Genomic DNA, 6,000 nt, shown 5'->3' with positions numbered 1-6,000 from the left:
CGCGCTCTTTTCGACTTACCTGCCGACCGGAACCCTTACTTGAAATGGCACGCTAAAGAGGATGCCGCCGGCGATCTTCGTCCGCCGCTCTTCGACATCGGACGCTATATTCCGGGAAAGAACGGTGGCGTCGAGATCGCTGAGACCGATCCGCCTCGGGGACCTACGAGACAAGCATTGCTAAAGTATCGATTATGGCTAGATTTGTTTATACAAGAAACCCACAACAGAAGCGACATGCTAAAAACCCGTGACTCTTCGACTCGGACTCAAACTCGCGCTCACTTGCATCTCCACGCCTACGGTGCACCGTGGCCATCGGTGTCCTCGGGAACGTGGTTCCCGGGAGTCTCAAAATCGTCCTGCCTGACGAAAACCCCGGTCCCTGGACGGTCCGCACGCTAACTTTGGCGATGAACTTCGCCTCGCGGACCGGCCGGGACCGAGGAAAAAAAAACCCAGCCGGGGGGAAAAAAAAAAAAACCCCCCGGCTGGGGATTTTTTATTCTAAATTTAAAAATGAGTTGAAAATCCTGAAAGGCAAAAGTCACACGCAATAGGTTAAAACACGTCATCACGCACGCTCCCACGCACGCACGCTCGCAAACTCTCACGTGCGGACGTGGCCGCGCTCTTTTCGACTTACCTGCCGACCGGAACCCTTACTTGAAATGGCACGCTAAAGAGGATGCCGCCGGCGATCTTCGTCCGCCGCTCTTCGACATCGGACGCTATATTCCGGGAAAGAACGGTGGCGTCGGAGATCGCTGAGACCGATCCGCCTCGGGGACCTACGAGACAAGAGGCGGTGGCCGAGTGGTTACTTACTTGAGAGCCAGAGTTATCCCCACATATTGTCTACCAAGAGCCCCAGAGAAAAGAGAGGAACAATAAAGTTTTCTAACTGATCTACCTAAAAGCAACTATGTGCCAGGGCAGGGCAGCTCCAAGCATAATCACAGCGACAAGCGATACAATGCAATACAGTACGATACAATACAGGCACAGGCAAAGGAATGCAGTGAACTACAACACAGGCAAAGGAAATGCAGTGGATTGCAACACAGGCAAAAGAAATGCAATGGATTACAACACAGGCAAGGAAATGCAGTGTTTTACAACACAGGCAAGGAAATGCAGTGATTTACAACACAGAGAAAGGAAATGCAGTGGATTACAACACAGGCAAAGGAAATGCAATGGATTACAACACAGGCAAAGGAAATGCAGTGATTTACAACACAGGCAAAGGAAAAGCAGTGATTTACAACACAGGCAAAGGAAATGCAATGGATTACAACACAGGCAAGGAAATGCAGTGATTTACAACACAGGCAAAGGAAATGCAATGGATTACAACACAGGCAAGGAAATGCAGTGATTTACAACACAGGCAAAGGAAATGCAATGGATTGCAACACAGGCAAGGAAATGCAGTGATTTACAACGCAGGCAAAGGAAATGCAGTGAATTACAACGCAGGCAAAGGAAATGCAGTGAATTACAACACAGGCAAAGGAAATGCAATGGATTGCAACACAGGCAAGGAAATGCAGTGATTTACAACACAGGCAAAGGAAAAGCAGTGATTTACAACACAGGCAAAGGAAATGCAATGGATTACAACACAGGCAAGGAAATGCAGTGATTTACAACACAGGCAAAGGAAATGCAGTTATTTACAACACAGGCAAAGGAAATGCAATGGATTACAACACCAGCAAGGAAATGCAGTTATTTACAACACAGGCAAAGGAAATGCAATGGATTACAACACAGGCAAGGAAATGCAGTGGATTACAACACAGGCAAAGGAAAAGCAGTGATTTACACCACAGGCAAGGAAATGCAGTTATTTACAACACAGGCAAAGGAAATGCAATGGATTACAACACAGGCAAAGGAAATGCAGTGATTTACAACACAGGCAAAGGAAAAGCAGTGATTTACACCACAGGCAAGGAAATGCAGTTATTTACAACACAGGCAAAGGAAATGCAATGGATTACAACACAGGCAAAGGAAAAGCAGTGATTTACACCACAGGCAAGGAAATGCAGTTATTTACAACGCAGGCAAAGGAAATGCAATGGATTACAACACAGGCAAAGGAAATGCAGTGATTTACAACGCAGGCAAAGGAAATGCAATGGATTGCAACACAGGCAAAGGAAATGCAGTGATTTACAAGACAGGCAAAGGAAATGCTTTGGATTGCAACACAGGCAAAGGAAATGCAGTGGATTACAACACAGGCAAAGGAAATGCAGTGATTTACAACACAGGCAAAGGAAATGCAATGGATTACAACACAGGCAAGGAAATGCAGTGATTTACAACACAGAGAAAGGAAATGCAGTGGATTACAACACAGGCAAAGGAAATGCAGTGATTTTCAACACCAGCAAGGAAATGCAGTTATTTACAACACAGGCAAAGGAAATGCAATGGATTACACCACAGGCAAAGGAAATGCAGTGATTTACAACACCGGCAAGGAAATGCAGTTATTTACAACACAGGCAAAGGAAATGCAGTTATTTACAACACAGGCAAAGGAAATGCAATGGATTACAACACCAGCAAGGAAATGCAGTGATTTACAACACAGGCAAAGGAAATGCAATGGATTGCAACACAGGCAAGGAAATGCAGTGATTTACAACGCAGGCAAAGGAAATGCAGTGAATTACAACGCAGGCAAAGGAAATGCAGTGAATTACAACACAGGCAAGGAAATGCAGTGATTTACAACGCAGGCAAAGGAAATGCAGTGAATTACAACACAGGCAAAGGAAATGCAATGGATTACAACACAGGCAAGGAAATGCAGTGATTTACAACACAGGCAAGGAAATGCAATGGATTACAAAACAGGCAAAGGAAATGCATTGATTTACAACATATGCAAGGAAATGCAGTGGATTACAACACAGGCAAGGAAATGCAGTGATTTACAACACGGGCAAAGGAAATGCAATGGATTACGACGCGGGCGAAGGAGACGCGATGCGATATGGGCGGATACAGCCCTAGATGGGCGAGTGATGATGACATGTAACTCCTTACAGAAAGGTAATGCAAAAGCTATTAAGAGGACACTCGAGAAGATCGTAAACCGACGAAATGAAGAGACGACCGCCGAGTCGACGTGGAGATAGGGACGAGATGGAAGGCGGGCTCCCGGCACCGGTAGACCCACGACGACGTCGAGACGAGGAAAAGACCGACGACGCGAAACGAGCTAGAAAGCGGACGGGGTTCGGAACTGCCCTGCCCGGCAAAGGCTTCGATGAAGATGAGGATAAACCCTCTGCCTTTACCTCCAAAGGGAACATCCCGCTACAGCCCTCTCCTCTAAGCTAACTTCAAATTTCCTCCTGTCACCTTAAAGGCTTTTCCCTTTCTCCCCACCACCGGCCCCGACACTTATCTTTAGAAAGATGAGGGGACAAAATCCATCCTCGGTACGCGTGGGCGCCGTGGAAGTCGAGACCTCCTCCGCGTCCTCTTCGGTGCGGCCGTTTCCAAACTGCCTCCTCCGAGTGCCTAAGATGACAAAACAGTAAATATGACTCTCTCGCTCGAGCGGAGTAATCCCCGGGAATACTTTGCGCAGCTTCCCCGGCTCACCTCACATCTTCTTTCGGCTCCCGTAAGGGGTCCCTGGCCACGGACCGGATCCGGCCGCATCTAAAATGAATTTAAAACAAAAGTCAAAGCCCCGCAAGAGAGCTCTACGGCTCCCAACATCCCGGGTCGGTCTGCAGATATAGCCTACAGCACAACTACACCCGGCGTCCCAAATTGCGAGTCCCCGGGACTCGTCCTCCGGGATCTATTCCCGAACTAGGCGGCAGGGCAGAGCAGCTCCGGGCCGAATATGTGCAGGCACCCGTGACACGGGACTGGACGAACGAGGGGACGACACGGGGAGGAAAAGACACTCGGGGGGAAGAATGACCCCGAGGACCGAAAGGATGCAAAAGAAGATGACCGAGAGGAGACCGAGAGCCAGCCGATGAGCCTGGAGGAAGATGCTAGCACGATGATTTATCGCAAAAAGAGCAAAGATGGATGCCTGAGAATCCTGGGGTCACGATGCTCCCCCTATGTTTTCAAAGTCCTAATTCCTTGTAATGGACCTGTGAGGGCTAGGGCTGTCAATACAGCTCAGAACAAGACCTGAAAAGACAGACCGGATGCTACTATTGAGAGATAAGATTCTGATATCTGAGCTCCCCGGCCGAAAATTAAAAGGCGCTGGCACCTGGCCGATGAATACAGAGATCGGAGATGTTAAGAGGGACCCCGGGGATTCCGGGATGCCCCTCAAAGGGCTAGAGAAAAACAGGTGCGACATAAGACAGACAAAAGACACGAAAAGCACGAGAGACAAGTGACGCAACACCCACGGAGACTGCTCTGCCCGGCGTGCCTCGGCGCTGCGATCAAACAGATCATCTTTATGGGGCCTAAGGGGCCGCTTCCTGGACGTCCCCATTTGCAAATCTGCCTCCGAGATCCCCCCTAAAATGTCCACACCCACCACCTCGCTCCCACCCCCTATGTGTTGGCAGCCCTCCACTTATCTCTCCGAAGTCCGGGGATGAGAATCCGGGTCTGCTGGGAAGGAAGGAGGCCCCGCCCTCTGGGAGGTTCCTGCGGTCACCGGGCTGATGTTTCCGAGTCAGCTAGAATAAAGAAAAGGAAACATCACTGCTTGTGCTAAGAAACTCATTGGCCAAAACCTGACAATTCCGTTACTCACCGTGTCCCGAGAAAGCCCGGGACTTCGGGTCATAAGCTTCGACAGCTCTCAGAGGCTGAAGCCACCGTCAGAGGGTATGCCTGGCTTAAGAAGAGAGAAAGTGATGAGGCGTGGCTGAAAATGGAGTTGACCCACCCTCCTCCTCCCGACATCCCGGTCTCACCGCAAGTCCTCTGCCTTTGTGGAAGGCACGCCGGATGGCACCCTCAAAAAGGAGAAGGTGAAGGCTTCATCACAGACTCCTGTAATGCTTTTAGAGGGGTCTTCAGAGCACTGAACCAGGTCTGGCAGCCAGCTCCCGAGGAGGTGTCAGCTTCAAGTGAGTGCACTGCTAAAAAACACAAATAAAGTAATGGATAGTGAGAGCTGCACCTGAAATTGAGACCTGACTAAAAGAAACTACTCTGCCCACAGGTCACAGCTCACCTCGTCCACATGAACTTGTCTGCTGATATCCATCTTGAACTGCTGAAGAAAGCACTAAGAACAATACTGTAACACAGTCACCTTTTATGCTTCCACTGCAAATACAGTGACTGACCTCCAGGGGGAGCCCCCTCCCAGAGGATGGGCCCTCTGACTCCGATTTAATCCATCTGCATCTGAAAGGAAGTAAGGACAAAAGTCAGAGCCCTGCAGGAGACATTAAGACCACTACACATCCTGGCTCACTCTACAGATAACACCTAGAGCACAACTACACCCCCCTTCTCAGATTGCGAGTACCCGGGACTCGTCCTCCGGGATCTATGCCCGAACAAGGCGGCAGGGCAGAGCAGCTCCGGGCCGAATATGTGCAGGCACCAGTGACACGGCACTGGACGAACGAGGGGACGACACGGGGAGGAAAAAACACTCGGGGGGAAGAATGACCCCGAGGACCGAGAGGATGCAAAAGAAGATGACCGAGAGGAGACCGAGAGCCAGCCGATGAGCCTGGAAGAAGATGCTAGCACGATGATTTATCGCAACGAGAGCAAAGATGGATGCCTGAGAATCCTGGGGTCACGATGCTCCCCCTATGTTTTCAAAGTCCTAATTCCTTGTAATGGATCTGTGAGGGCTAGGGCTGTCAATACAGCTCAGAACAAGACCTGAAAAGACAGACCGGATGCTACTATTGAGAGATAAGATTCTGATATCTGAGCTCCCCGGCCGAAAATTAAAAGGCGCTGGCACCTGGCCGATGAATACATAGATCGGAGATGTTAAGAGGGACCCCGGGGATT

Source organism: Sturnus vulgaris, unplaced genomic scaffold, assembly GCF_052056855.1.
Source record: "Sturnus vulgaris isolate bStuVul1 unplaced genomic scaffold, bStuVul1.hap1 Scaffold_304, whole genome shotgun sequence".
NCBI lineage: Eukaryota > Metazoa > Chordata > Aves > Passeriformes > Sturnidae > Sturnus > Sturnus vulgaris.
This window is presented reverse-complemented; position numbering follows the sequence as displayed.